Source organism: Myodes glareolus, chromosome 6 (genome assembly GCF_982192425.1).
Source record: "Myodes glareolus chromosome 6, mMyoGla1.1, whole genome shotgun sequence".
NCBI classification, from domain to species: domain Eukaryota; kingdom Metazoa; phylum Chordata; class Mammalia; order Rodentia; family Cricetidae; genus Myodes; species Myodes glareolus.
Genome location: NC_142031.1, coordinates 29,306,506 through 29,322,435, shown reverse-complemented (window position 1 = coordinate 29,322,435; position 15,930 = coordinate 29,306,506).

The following is a 15,930-nucleotide window of genomic DNA, read 5'->3' as shown; positions in this document are numbered from 1 at the left end:
CACCTTAGGAATCAGGAGTTTCCACCCCCCTTGCCATAGACATCCTGCTCTGAGTACTGAGGGGGTGCTGAGGCTGGAATCAAGGCCCCTAAGAATACAGCCCTAAACAGAGAACTCTCAACAGAGGAATTTTTAAATGGCCAAAATATATTTCCTTAAGGAAATGCTCAACATCCTTAGCCATCAGACAAATGCAAATCAAAACAACTCTGAGATTCCATCTTACACCTGTAAGAATGGCCAAGATCAAAAACACTGATGACAACTTATGCTGGAGAGGATGTGGGGTAAGAGGAACACTCCCCCATTACTGGTAGGAGTACAAACTTGTGCAGTCGCTTTGGAAATCAGTATGGTGAATTCTCAGAAAATTGGGAATCAATCTACCTCAAGACCAAGAAAAACCACTTTTATGTATATACCCAAAGGATGCTCAATCATACCACAAGGACATTTGCTCAACTATGTTCATAGCAGCATTATTCATAATAGCCAGAACCTGGAACAACCTATATGACCCTCAACCAAAGAATGGATAAAGAAAATGTGGTACACTTACACAATGGATTACTACTCAGTGGTAAAATAAAAATAATGGCATCTTGAAATTTGTAGGAAAATGAATGGAACTAGAAAAAAAACATACTGAGTGGGTTAACTGAAAAGTTTTTTTGTCCCAATAAACCTCTCCACCAATGCAATAATCCAAATCGACCAAACCAAACCAAATTAGAAAAAGACCAAGTTTAATGAATGCTACAGGAAATTGTGTGTTTGTGCTGGGGGGGGCAGTTTAAATACCCTGAGGGAGTGGTCTTGAGCATCTCTGAGGAGGGGTCACCATGGCGGGCTTTCTCAGGGGTGGAGTCTGGACTGAGGAAACTCCCAGGGGAGGAGGCTTGGGATGAAACTTTTCACCCAAACATTCTAGACTTTTAGGATATATTGATGCCAGGGGCTGAGGTGAAGCCTTAACCCAGAGTGTAGGGGTACCAGGGGCTGGAATGATGCTTCCAACCAAACATCCCAGGCTCTTTGGGTATAGGGGCACCAGCTCAAGTCTGGCTACTTCCTGCAGGCATGGGGTGACATGACAGAGGGGAGAGTTTGGTGGGCTTATGCTCAGCAGGAGGTGTGGCTAGAGAGGCATCCCATTAATTGCCATCCTGGAGACCTCAGGCATCTGTTCCTTGAGAGAGATGAGAAGGCAGGTGGCTAGGAGAAAAAACAGATTGTTATTACCAGCCCTATGAGTGGGTCTAGCCATGGGAAGGGTCATTAACTGCCAGAAAGAATGGGACAGAGAAGTGCCCTGGTTACACAGGAGAGACACGGGTGAATAAGTGAGACACGAGAGCAGATCTGCCCTTTAAAACCAGATTTCAGTTGTTGGGTAAGTGTTCATTTGAGTCAGGAGAAGTGGTACCAATGGTGAGGTTCCAGGAGCTGGTGCAGGTATTGGTGTCATCTAGAAGGCCCTCTGTAAGTTGCTCTTGGCCCAGACAGCAGGAGTGACCTATAAAATAGGCTTGATATTGGGTGGGGTAAAAATAGGCTCTGGAGTTTGTTAGTTTATACCAGACCAGATTTTTGATACAGCAGCCAAACTTTTCCCAGGAACCTGTAGGCATCTGTAAGACAACTGGAACAGATTTACATCTTGGTGTCATAAGAAAAGGCTATGGCTTTAGTTAAGGCGTGAACATTTTAGAAGACAATTAAAGGAAATTGGAAACTCTGAATCTGGACTTACCCAGGCTTAGCCTGGCACAGATCAGGTGCTGGGGAGAATGGTGTTTTCCCAACATGTAGCCCTGGGCTGGTGAGAAAAAAACAGCCCCCTCGGTGGGACTTCCAGATGAAAACTTTTGTGTCCCAATAAACCTCTCCACTGACGCAATAATCCAAATCAGACCAAATCAAACCAAATTTTTAAAAGTTCAGGTTTAATGGATACTACAGGAAACCATATGTTTGTGCTCTGTGGGGGCAGTTTAAATACCCTGTGGGAGTGGTCTTGAGCATCTCTGAGGAGGGGTCACCATGGCAGGCTTTCTCAGGGATGGAGTCTGGACTAAGGCAACTCCCAGGGGAGGAGGCTTGGGATGGAACTTTACACCCAAACATTCCAGACTTTTTGGCTAAATGGATGCCAGGGGCTAAAGTGAAGCCTTAACCCAAACAGTAACCCAGATCCAGAAAGACAAATAAATATCTACTCACTCAGAAGTGAGTTTTAGACATGCAGCAAAGAAAAACTAGCCTACAGTCCATGACCCCAGAGAATCTAGACAACAAAGAGGACCCTAAAAGAGACATATGCAGAACTAAATAGGAAGCAGAAAAAGACAAGATCTCCCAAGTAAATTGGGACTGTGGGGGTCACAGGAGATGGTAGAAGGGGAGAGGAGAGGAAGGGAAGAGAAAATGTATAGCTCAATTAAAAACAATAAATAATTTTTTAAAAAAGGAAAAAAAACATCAGCATTCAGACTTTCCACATTCCCTTCAGGGTCTAGCCTTTTAAGTATAGCCTCCCCCTCCCCATCAATGAAACTTCTCTTCACAACAGACAGAGGTCACCAAAGAAAACCATAATCCATCAATATTTAGAGTTGTGGAGCCCAGCCCCAATGGATACATCTACAAAGCACTCCCATACCAGGAACATTTTCTGAAAGGGAGCAGAAAAACTGTAAGAGGATCAGGGACTCTGCTGTGAGGTTAGTTCCCTGTAACAACAGAAGCTATGCCAAAAGGTCTCACCAGCATGACCACAAGCATGAGCTAAACAAGGAAGACATCAATGAACATGTTAAACTGGACTGGGAAAAATTCCTTGAGGCCCAAATCAACACAAAAAACTACAGGTAACTGAGTGAATCTGAGAGCAAAAGAGGTGGTCCCCCTGTAATGGTCTGTCAAGCCCTCCTTGTCTGAGACAAGCCCATCCCACTCCCTCCCCTGTCTACCACCAAAGAGGCAGGAAGATCTTATCTTCTGCTTCCAGTCTGAGTCTTCCCTTTCCACCTCCCTCTCTCTCTCCCTCTCTCTCTCTCTCTCTTTCTCTCTCTCTCTCTCTCTCTCTCTCTCTCCTCTTCTCCCCTTCTCCCCTTTCCCCTCCATAACCCACTAAATAAATACCCACTTCCTCTGCATGGCATGCCTATCCATGTCTCTGTCTCTCACCCGCCACATGTCTCCCTTCCCTGGGACCAGCTGCCTTCAGAGGCCTGCAATATGATCTTGTGGTGTGTCTATCCATCTCAGTCTCTCACTCACCATGCGGCTCCCTGCCTGGGACTCGCTGCCCCTCAGGGGTGGAACCCAGCTGCCTTCATGACCTGCTGTGGTCTCGGACCCACTGCCCACCATAACCCTCCTCCCCCAAGGAAGAGTGCACCAATTGGTTGCCCAGTGTCACATAGCCAGTCCTGAAAACATACATACAAGTGACATTATACAGACTCAACAGGTTGTATTTAAATATATATATACATATATATATGTAAATACCTATGTGAATTAATTAATAATAGATTTTTAATAAAGAGGCCACAAATTTGGAGGAGAGTGGGAAGGGGTATATGGGAGGGTTTGGGAGGAGGGAAGGGAAGGGGGAAATGTTGTCATTAAAATACAGCCTCAAAAATTTAAAATTAAATTAAATTAAATCTTAAAATAAAAAGAATATGTTAAAATAAGACCAGGCACATACCATCATATCAAGGCTGGATGAAGTGACCTAGTAGGAGGAAAAAGGTTTCACAAGCAGGCGAAAGAATCAGCGAATGCCTCATCTCCCAGTTAGGCGTCCCATAGAAACACCAAGCTACTCAAGCATAACATACATGCAGAGGACCTAGGTCAGACCCCCACAGGCTCCATGTTGTGCCATGTTTGGATGACGTCCCTGGGAAGCCTGTTCTTTTCTGAAGGGAAACAGAAGGGGTTATATCTGGGGAACAGAGGAGGTGGGGGGAGACTGGGGGAGGGGATTGAGGGCTAACTGTGGTCAGAAATAATATATGCAAAATAAGAAAAAAAGTGTAAGTTAAAAAGAGGAGAATATAGCTGGATGTGATGGTACACACCTTTGATCTCAACGCCTATTAGTTTGAAGCCAGCCTGGTCTACATAGTGAGTTCTAGGCCAGCCAGAGCTACACTACTGAGGCCACATCTTAATAATAAATAAAAAATTTTTAAAAATAATACAGTAGCAAGAGGAAGCATGGACCCAAGGAAGGGTTTTCAATCTGCATTTGTTGTTCAGTGGAAGATTTGAACTTATTTCCTCGCCTGCTGGGACAGCTCCTTTGAGACAGAGCAGTTGGGTTTACAGGAGGGAAAGGCGAGAACTCTCAGCAAACCGTTTCTGGGAAAGCAGGATGTCATTTTGCGGAGCACAGAGGGAATGCAGGAGACAAAGGGTGAAGGCGGCCAAACGTCGACTCTGAAAAACTCCCCTGGATGATTGCTTCGATTTCCGCAGAGAAGCAGAAAGTGAGGTCTACTGCAGACGTGGCCAGAGGTCCTGCCGCACGTGTTAACCCCCAGACAGTGTGAGTCAGCAGGTTCCTTCCAAACCCTGGCAAACAACACAACTGATTCTGGCTATGGGACCAGACTTTGAGAAACACTGGCCACAGCTATGAAGATATCCATTTTCTGGCCCATATGAAACCCACTATAAGGAACGGAATAAGGGTTGGGGGTTCCACAGGTGGCACCTACCACCAAGACTGGCAATCTGAATTCAATCTCCAGAAACCATATGTGGAAACAGAAAACCAACTCTTTCAAGTTGTTCTCTGACCACCACACATGTGCTGTGGCATGAATGCATGCGTGTTTATGCGCACACGGGGGGGGTGTATTTCGGGTGTTTCTCAGCTGCCACAGTGCTTGCCTAGCGTGCACAAAGCCCTGGCTCCACTCTCCAGCATCTCAGAATCTGGAACACTTGCAATGCCAACATCCAAGAGATGAATCCAGGAGGATTAAGAGCTTGAGGTCATCTGTGGCTACAAAGAAAAGTGGAGACCAACCTGGGCTACACCAGACTGTGTCTGAAATTAAAATTCCCAAGGATGCTGAAATTGCCTACACATTAATCTTTGTGGTCCTATGTCCCCACTTAGTCTCCTATTCCTGTTTGATCAGATAGCCATCCCTGACCTGGGGAGCATTAGTAAATCTTTCTCATCCCCAGTGTTAATGGGCTCCTTTAAAGACATTGCACCTTTCCACTTACAACATAGAGACTTGGGGTGCAACATTACTTCCCTTCCTCTGAAAATGATGGGCATTTGAGTCTTGAAACTCTCCAGCAATGTGCTCTAATGGAACTTAAAACCTGCCCATAACTGGCTACAGAATTGGATCCTTCCATGTTTTGTTGTGGGACGAAGCTATATCTGTGCTTGCATGGACTTGATCAACCTCTTCAGTGATGGGAGCTGAGAACGCACCATCAGCAGGCAGGGCACCCAGTCCCTAAACTGCAGGGAAACCCTGGGCATTCATTCTCTTGGCACATCTTCCCCTTGGTGCTGTAGAGAGTAGTTGGTTATTTTTTTACTCTTTGCCCTTTTGGGGGCCCGTCACCCAGCTCCCAAATAAATACACTGAGGCTTGTTCTTACTTATGAATGGTCGACCTCAGCTTGGCTTGTTTCTAGCCAGCTTTTCTTAAATTATCCTGTCTATCTTTTGCCTCTAGGCTTTTATCTTTCTCTATTCTCTATACCTTCCTTTCCTTCTTATTCCATGACTGGTGGCTGGCCCTGGAGTCCTCGTCTCCTTCTCCTTTTTCTCACTTCCCCTCCTCTCTTCTTTTCCTATTTATTCTACCTTCCAGCCCCACCTTTTTCTCTCTCCTGCCTCGTTATTGGGCATTCAGCTCTTTATTAGACCTATCAGGTGAACTTAGACAGGCGAAGTACCACAACTTCACAGAGTTAAACAAAGGCAGCATTAAAGAATGCAGTACGTCTTTGCATAAAAATGTTCCACAGCATAAACAAATGTAATCCATCTTCAACTAATATTCCACAGCAATAAAGCTGTAGACTTAACCCAGAGCTTTCTGCTGTTGTTCCAATTCTTTCTTCTCTAAAATCACTTTTGATTTTGATTGCACTCAATGTCTTCTCCCATATCATAGTAAACTGATCCTCCTTTTCATACACTCTGGTCCTCAGTGCAAGGCATCAAGGGTGCCATTGGCATTAGCATCTAAAGTGGCTTTGATTTTAGCCACATGCTAGAGGTGTGTAACAAGCGAGTTGGTATGCTTGGCCATGGCCAGGTCACTATCACGTGGCTGCAGAGGCACAGGGTCTGGTTGTCAGCATCTTCGTGGTAGGAGATGGGAATGGTATGGCTACTGAAAACAGTGATGACTCTACCAGCAATTTCGAGACCAAGGAAAGAGCAAAGGTAAGGTTTGAGTCTGAAAGCTTGGTCCTCACCTCCGACGGCATTTTGGGATGCGCTGGCAACTTAGGGAGGAAAGACTTAGTTGGGAGATAGAAGGTCACCAGTTCTCAGCAGACCTTGTCCCCAGCCACTCCCTGCCTCCCCGCTACTTCCTGCCCCATGAGATGAGCTGGTTTTCTCTCTTGTGTGCTGTGTGCCATGATGTTTGCCTTATGTAAAGGCCACAGCAATAGAACCAGTTGACCATTGAACAAAACCTCTGAGACTGAACCAAATAAGCCTTTCTAGATCTTTCTAGGTTACTTCACTTAGTCACGGTGATGAGAAGTCAGGTTACCATGGCGAGTGAGTGAGAAATCAGGTTACCATGGCGAGTGAGTGAGAAGTCAGGTTACCATGGCGAGTGAGTGGACAAGGGCAGCGAGGAGTTGTTCTCTGATTTCTCTCCACGCAGAAAAGCTGTCTGGGCAGGTATGCTGTCGGCAACTGTCTCTCCAGGGAAGATGTTCTTAGTCCTTTCCACTGAAGAAGTCTTAAAGATTCTGGATCTTAAGGGTGTGTCTAGAACTGCTGCTGACAGAGAGGCTACTGCACGGGCTAAGGAGTCATGGGAATAGCATGGCAGGACAAGCAGGGCTGCACAGAAGTTACCTTGAGCGATACAAATATCAGTATGAACAATTGCTCAGCTGACAAATATTCAGTTCCCCAGGCCTACATATAAAGCCATGTATGTGAGTGTGTGTCTGTGATCCAGGACTGGGAGTCAAAGACCAGATGATCACTGGTGCTTTCTGGCCAACCAATTGACCTGAACCACTGAATTCCTGATTCAGTGAGAGATCCGGTCTCAAAACAATGAGGAGGCTAGGAGCAAAAGAAGATACTTAATGTTCACCTCTGGTATCTATGTACACACCCATGCAAATGCAGGCATGCTGATGAATACAAACAGGAGCACATACACGTGGGTACACCACACACACACACACACACACACACACACACATACACACGTACACACACACAAAATCAAGAACAATTTCTACTGAAGAGCCCAATAAACCCTGCATATTGCTAACGGTTGGTCAATAACAGACTATCTCACATCTTGATCTTTGTAGCATTCTTGAACATGGCAACCTAGCCAGACATCTTGGTACAGAGCTGTCAGAATTTTTAGAAAATTCTTATGTGAATTTTTGAGTACCAAATTTTATTGGCTCTTGATAATTCACTTAGTAGTTACTAGTAAACAAAGTCCTTGCCTTTGTTTTATGAACTTGAGTTTTACTCTTATTATGTCTTCCTATTCATAGGACACGTCCTTATGTCTTACTGGATGACCAAGAAACTTCCCTAAGGTTGACGCTCTAAAAAGTGTACAGTCCAGCAATTCCGAAGTCCCTTCTGCTCTGTCTCATCAGACAGCCTCATGCTGGGCCACAATGGCTGGTTCTTGTCGGCCACTTTCAAGGAGTTGTACTCATGTTCTTGACTTCACCTAAACAAAATCCACTTCTGCACTAGCTACAGCCACTGCAGATTCTGTGTTGTGTATCCTTATGCAGCGTGGAAATGATTTTCATACAATTCACATACTGACAATGGTCAATATCCATTTCATTTACTAAGCACCGATCACCCTCTTAAGGGTTCAGTCCATTTTGCCTCCTTTAATGCTCACCAGCTCCTGGGGAGAAAGGAGCTATTATTAACCCATTTCTTCCCAAGGTTTCACACCACGCTCCTTAAATAACTTCTTCATGGGAATTTCTTCAGGCATTTAGTGTCAGGAACTTTCTGGCGCTTTGGGGGAAGTAGTCGACTTCCGCTTTCCTGGACCAGAGTTCTGTGATGTTGATTGCTTGCCTTTCATCCCGGGATTCTGGGAAGTGCACAGGAGAAGCCGGCCTCACACAGCTGTGGCATCGTCACTGGAATGGGCTCACTTACCTTTGCCTCACTTCCTGTCTCCACTTCATTTGCTGGGTTGCACTGATCCTTGCTGCAGACTGTCTCAGAACTCATGGGAAAGAGTCAGAACAGAACTAAATACAATTAAACAAATGAAAGCACACAGTGAGCTTATCCTAGAGTCCTGCGGCTAAGGAGCCAATGGGTAGGGGATGGGAACAACACCCACCACTCTGGATGAGTTGGAAATCTTTTTTTTAAAACAGTCTCATAGCCGGGTGGTGGTGGTGCACGCCTTTAATCCCAGCACTTGGGAGGCAGAGGCAGGCGGGTAGATCTCTGTGAGTTCGAGGTCAGCCTGGACTACAAGAGTGAGTTGTGAGTTCCAGGACAAGCTCCAAAGCTACAGAGAAACCCTGTCTCGAAAAACAAAAACAAAAACAAAAAGTTTCATTATGTATACATCCCAGGATGACCCCAGGGTTAGTGATCTTCCTCTGCTTTCCAAAAGCTGGAATTACAAGTTTATGCCACTATACCTTGAAATGTTCAATGTGCTGCTGGATTCATTCTATGGAAAGTCCTGAGATTTAAAAAAAAAAAAAATTTGGCAAAACACTCAGAGATCCTAAAGGATGTGAAGTTTTCCTATTACAGAATTGTACTGAAATTCATTATTGTATAATCCTTACCATAATACAAACATGTTATTTAAAGAAAATATTTCTCTATTAAATAATTTGAATTTAGACAGGCATGAATGCCTGGGGTCAAGACGGCAAAGGACGACGTCACTATTGCACTCTGTTTTCCCTGGCAAATGAGTTTAGCTGCCCACACGGTCAGAACATGAGCAAAAACTTGAAATCCACCCAGAACAAGCAAGCTACCGAATGGCCCTTCCCTTCACCCGAGGGGATTTTCTACAGTCAGCTGTTTTCAAACTGGAGACCTAGAAATGCCAGGTGCTTCACTTCAGCAGCTGTGGGGCAAAAGCAAGGCTGCTCTCTCCTTAGTACATAAAATTACCTAACAACGTGCGGCTGGAGAGATGGCGCAGTGGTTTAAGTCACTGGCTGTTGTTGCAGAGGACCTGGGTTCAGTTCCCAGACCCTACGTGGGAGATCACAGCCACCTGCGACTCCAGTTTCAGGGAATCCAACACCGTACCCAGGCCTCCACTGGCACTAGGCACATATACTGTGGATGTCTATACAGACACCGGGCACTCATACTGTCCTGACCAGTTTTATACCAACTTGGCATAAGCTGGAGTCATCAGAGAGTAGGGAATTACAATTAGGAAAATACCACCATAAGGTTCAAGCCTGTGCAGTGTTTTCTTAATTAGTGACAGATGTGGGAGGGCTCAGCCCATTATGGGTTGATCCTCCTCTAGGCTGGTGGTCCTGGGTTCCGTCAGAAAGCAGGCAAAGCAACACTCCTCTGTGGCCTCTGAATCAGCTCCTGCCTCAAGGTTCCTTGCCTGTTTCCATTCCTGTCCTGAGTTCCTTCAGTGGTGAACAGTGATGTGGAAGTGTAAGCCAAATAAACTCTTCCCTCCTCAAGTTGCGTTGGTCATGGTGTTTAGTCACAGAAATAGAAGCCGTAAGTAAGACTCACACAAGCACATAAAAATAAATAAATCTCTTTTAAGTTTGATAACAAGACACCAAATCTCATCAAAAATCTCACCAAAAATATCATCCAAATCTCACCAAAAATAAAACTTTAAAAATATAAAGTAATGAGGAGAAAGAACTAGCAGCCTGTTGTACTAATTTCTGAAGTGGAGAAGGGAATCTCCTTCAAGTTTCTAGACTGGGTAACGCTGCAGTTCTGTGCAGTCCCTCGAGAGTTCTAGACAACACCACAACCAAGGCAACTTTAAAAGAAAGTGTCTAATTTGAGCTTATGATTTCAATGGCTTAGAGTGTGTGATGGTGGAGCAAAGGCGTGACATCAGGAGCAGCTAAGAACTTACATCTTGGTCCACAAGTAGGAGACAAAGAGATAGACACAACAGAAATGGCTAGAAACTTTTGAAACCTCAAGTCCTGCCCCAGAAACACACCTCCTCCAACAAGGCCACACCGCCTAATCCTTCCCAAGCGATTCCACCAACGGGAGACCAAGAATTCAGACATATGAGCCATTTTTGGTCAAACCAGCACAGCCACCATTTTGAACATCTGGCACTCTGGATCCATAAGCCATCATAAAGTTTTCCTTTGCTTTTTGGTCATGGTGTTTTTATCACTGCGACAGAAAAAATAATTAACATATATATATATATATATATATATATATATATATATTAACTGCATGGGTTTCTCCTTTTCTATCAGATATTTTCCTTAGCATACATTTACTGTGTGTATTTTTTATATCTCATTTACAAAGCAGGATGCAGTGAGGACACATGAACTCCACTGATCTTGGACCAAACAGTAAGCATATCACTTAACAGCAAGGGCTGGCAGAGCATTTTCAAAGGCTCGGGGACCCAGCTGGGTATATCTTTGAAAACTCATGCAAATGCAGTAATAAAAGCAGAACTGTACAATTACCCCTAAGTTACCTGTGAAGAACAAGCTAAGAAGTACCATGCTTTTTCTCTCAAGTGGCAGTAAGTGGGTAATAAGTGGACCTCATACAAAAGAGACCTCAGGAATGCGCTTTTGAAGATGTAAATGTTCACAGGAGAGAAATGGGGGTATAATCACCGGGGGAGTTAGAATAACATGCAATTAATTATGCAGACAATCAAGGTTCTTTTTAATGCTGATTTCTTTTCAATTTTCATTAAACAAAGGGCTGCATTTGATTGTGAAAATACTACTTTTTACATTACACATAATTTACAACTAAGAATTACACTTCTATGCAGCCAGAGACACACCTTCTTTTCCAGCATCTTACATAGAACAACTGGGAAAGCATTGCTGACCCTCAGGGTAGGCGGCACGCTTCCAAGCCTATCTGGGTATGGGAAAGGAGCATGGATGGATTAAAGTAGAAACAGGCTGGAGATCTGACTGCTGGGTTAGAAACAGAGGCTCATCCCACTTTCTCCATCTCCTCCACCAGTGCTTAGACGTCTAGTTCAGTTTGTCTGCTCCAGTCCAGCCAGCCTCTTCTTTTTCCCTTGGAGTATGTTTCAGGGGACTGTGGTGCTTTGATAGGCTCATGTATCTGAGTGGGCTCCCAGTTAGTGGACTGCTTAGGAAGGACTCAAAGGTGTGACAACTCTTTTGTTGTCAGAGGAGGTGAGCCAATGGGATTCAGAAGCCCCCATGCCAGGCATAATCTCTCTCTCCCTCCTTTGCCCCTCCCCACCTCTCTCTGCCTCCAACTTTGCTGATAAAATGTAAGCCTTTGGCAACTACTCCAGCACCCTGCCTACCTCCGTGTTGCCATGTTCTCACAATGGTGATCATGGACTCACCCTCTGACCCTGTAAGCAAGCACCTGATTAAATGCTTTCTCTCATAAGTTTCCACAGTAATGATGTCTCTTTACAGGAACAGAACAGTAGCTAAGGCAGGGACCATCAGGCATAATGCCCAAGGCTACATCATCCAAGTGGGCCTCAAAACACAATTCATGTAGAATAAAAATTCAGTGATCTTCATTCAACATTATAAAAAAGTTTAAGATGCTGATGGGGGAACACTAAAAAGCAGGGTCCCTTTTTGAGGGACACTTGCAGGCCCATAAAGCCAGGCCTGATAGTGTGTGTGTGTGTGTGTGTGTGTGTGTGTGTGTGTGTGTTCATAAAGTCCAGAAGAGGGCATCAGGTCCCCTGGAACAGGCGTTATAGACAACTGTGAGGCACCCAACACGGATGGCTCTAGTCTGGTCCTCTGAAAGAGCAGCAAGCACTCTTAACACCAAGCCATCTCTCCAGCGCCAACCCTCATTGACTCCTTGAGAGGAGAAGCACATGGGGACAAGCGAGAAAGCTGACCGTTGCCCTTGGAAGTGACCAGCAAGGCTGCCCTCCGGGCTCTGCATCCCCAGGATATCCCTTCTCCTTCCCAGGCTCCGGATTTACCTGGGACACTGTGAGTGCCCGTCTCCTTGTGAAAATCCCTTGTTGGTCCTGTTTGGTCTTTCTTATAAGTTTCTGTGGATTGCACTAGCGCACCTTGATTGACATGGAAAGTGAACAGCCCTCCTTAGCTTGACACCGTGAGTCAGTAAATAAACACACAACGTGTAAGAGTTAAAGGCACCAGGAGGAAGGTAAATGGGATAAGATGATAGAAGAAATCTGAAAGAAGGGAAGGCAAGGGGAGACAGAAGGGGAGAGAGGAGAAAAGGGGAAAGGAAAGAAGGAAGAAATGAGTTCCCTTCTCCACGCCCTCCCAAGCTGTCCCTTCCACTCAGGGCATCAGTTCCAGACATTTCCACATCCTACTCACCTGTCACCTTATTAACGTGGCTTTCCCTAATAATCCTACCTAAACACCTCCACCTCCAGCCCCTGCTTTCATTGCCTTTCCCCAGTCAACATTTTTGTGTGTGTGTCGTGTGTGTGTATGTTATGTACTTGTTAGTATGGGTATGTGCGCATGTGTGTGGAGACCAGAGTATCTTTCCTGTCTTCTCTCCATCTTTTTTTTTTTTTTTAGGCAGGGTCTCTCTCTGAACCTGAAGCTCATCCATTTGGCTTAGGCTAACTGACCAATGACCTTCGTGGATCTACCTGTCTTCCCAGTCTCCCTGATGTTGGAGTTCTAGGTATGTACCATTGCACCTGACTTTTTACAAGGGTTTGGGAGATCTGAACTCAGGTCCTCATGCTTATGCAGTAACTTCTTGACCAACAAGAACCACCTCTCCAGCCCCAATAGCTTTCCAATACTTCCTTCATAGTATCAGCTACCACCTAAAACAGTATGTATTTACTAATTTCTTTCAAAATTATCTGATTTTCCTCCACCAGATAATGGTCCAATGAGAACAATATGCATCCCATTACACTGAGAACCGCAAGCAACACTAAGGTGTTCAGTAAATGTGCGCTGAGCCGAGGAGTAAGAAAATACATGGCTAGGACTGAGCACACGACGGATCTCTCTGAAGAAACAGCTTTAAAGCTAAAACCTAAGTGCAGAGAAAGAGGTGGCCATGTGCAGAATATCCCACGCAGTAGCAGCAGAACAGAAAGTGGAAAATAAGCAAATCACAGAGAAACAAGCTACTACTGCTCCTCCTCCTCCTCCTCCTCCTCCTCCTCCCTCGCCTCCCCCTTCTCTCCCTCTTCTCCTCCCTCTCCTTCTCCTCTCCTCCTCGTAGTCCTCCCCTTTCTCCTCCTCCTCCTCCACCCTCACCTCCCCCTCCTCTTCCCCCTTCTCTCCCTCTTCTCCTCCCTCTCCTTCTCCTCTCCGCCTCAAAGTCCTCCCCCTCCCCCTCCTCTTCCCCCTCCCCCTCCCCCTCCTCCTCCATCTTAGTTAGGATTTCTATTGCTGCCTGAAACACCATGGCCAAATAACAAGGTGGGAAGAAAAGGGCCTATTGGGCTTACACGTCAGCATTTCTGTTCATGGCTGAAGGAAGTCAGGACAGGAGTTCAAACAGGGCAGAATCTCAGAGGCAGGAGCTGATGCAGATATCATGGAGGGGTGGTACTTACTGACTTGCTTCCCATGACTTGCTCAACTCACCCAGGACCAGCAGCCCAGGGAGGACACCACCCACCATGGGGTGGGCCCTCCTCAGTTGATCACTACATGAGAAAATACCTTACACCTGGATCTCATGGAGGCATTTGCTCAGCTGAGGCTCCGTCCTCTGATGACTCGAGCTGGTGTCAAGGTGACACACGAAGTCACTCAGGACACCCTCCTCCCCTCCCCCCTTCCTCTTTCTCCTCCCCCTTCCAGACAAGGCCCCGCCTGCTTTCATGCCTTCTTTTGAAACCCTGCTGAACTTAGGGTTCCTTGCTTGCACCGCAGTGGGGGGTAATTTACTGGAGCAAGTGCAGCTTCTCAGGGGCTGCATGACTAAAGAAAATAGGTTTGAGGGACAGAAAGAAGGAATGCATGGGCATCCACGCCCATTTTAAGGACACTGTGGTGGGTGGTGGTCTCGCCCAGCAGGAGACATCCCGCTGCTCTCTGCTCTGCTCACCACACCACCATTTCACTGTGGCACCATTGCAGGCTCCCAGCTGCCCCGGACTAAGGCTGACAGCTATGGGGATGATGAGCTGGTGAGTGCCTGCCACTCTGGGAGCTGCCACCAGAACCTCCAGTGCTAGAATGAAGATGTCAATTGGGGTGGGTGGGGGGCTGTGTCTGTTTTATGGACCAGAATCTAGCTGTGTGCTACCACACTGTCACAGCATCAGCTGCCACTGGGCACAGGCCAACCGTGGCTCTGGTCCCCGTAGAACCGGAGTCTGCCCACTGCTGCTGCCAATTCCAATCAGCAGCAGCACCCCTCCACAGCACTCCAGCAGACGCCCTTACCTAATCGGAGCTGGCAGGTGACATGTGTCACCAATCCTGACTACAGACTGAGGCATGAAAATCACCAGGGCAAGTCTCCAGCTGCCGATCAGGGATTAGGAGTGAGTGGAGTCTCCAGACTCACAAAAGCCAGATACAAAGCTTTTAAGTTTCTTTTCCCTCATCTGAAAATTTTATTTCCTTTTTATTTATGTGCATGGATCTTTGCCTGCGCGTAGGAACATCAAAGAATCTCACAGAAAAGGCAGCGTAAAGAAAGAGCTGGAGCATGGGAGGGAGGGATGGAGATGCCGCCTTCTGGACAGGATATGGCTATGGTGCACGTGAACTCATAACAGCTGTGCTTGCCTGCATGAGCCCTGCACCCTAGCCAGCCAGTCAACAGTCCATCAAATATAGTGCAGGGGCCCACAAGGCCCCACCCCCAGCTGAAGAGCTATTGGCTGTTAATGGTCACTGGGGGTGGGGAAGTCATTTTCTTCAGTGTTGTAGCCACTGGTTAAGTTGCCCATGATCCAGTAAATTGCCCCACGTGCATGCACATGGAAGCAACCCTACCTAAACTGAGGGGTGCATCCTACTGTAGATAGTATTTTGGAGGGCCGATGAAAGCATAAAGGAGGTGAAAATAGAGGAGAAAGCTTTAAAGCTGGTGTGGAAGCTGAGCCTCAAAGGATGGGAACGATACCATAAGAAACAAAGGGGCAAGGGACATAGCAGTCATACGCAATGGCTGGTGTTTACTGAGTGCCTCCACTGCCTCTGCTCCCACACAAAGCTCGACCATCACCACTGCACTCAGCCCTCACATCCGTAGGGGAGAAGAGCAATTTGCCATCCCTGTGTTACAGCTGGAAACACTGGGTCTTGCAGGAGTCAGATTTGTTCAGAGCCGGACTCTCCATGCAGAGCGTCTGGTTCCAAACTCTCCTTGTCTATTATTCTGTACCACTATTCCATGACAGTCCCAGTGAGGCTCACAAAGTAAGCAAAGCTAGAGGAATACAAGGAGTAATCCAGCTGAAGTGCCAAAATGAAATCTCTCTCAGTATAAAGATGGAATCTTACACACCTTTCCCAGCATTATCAGGC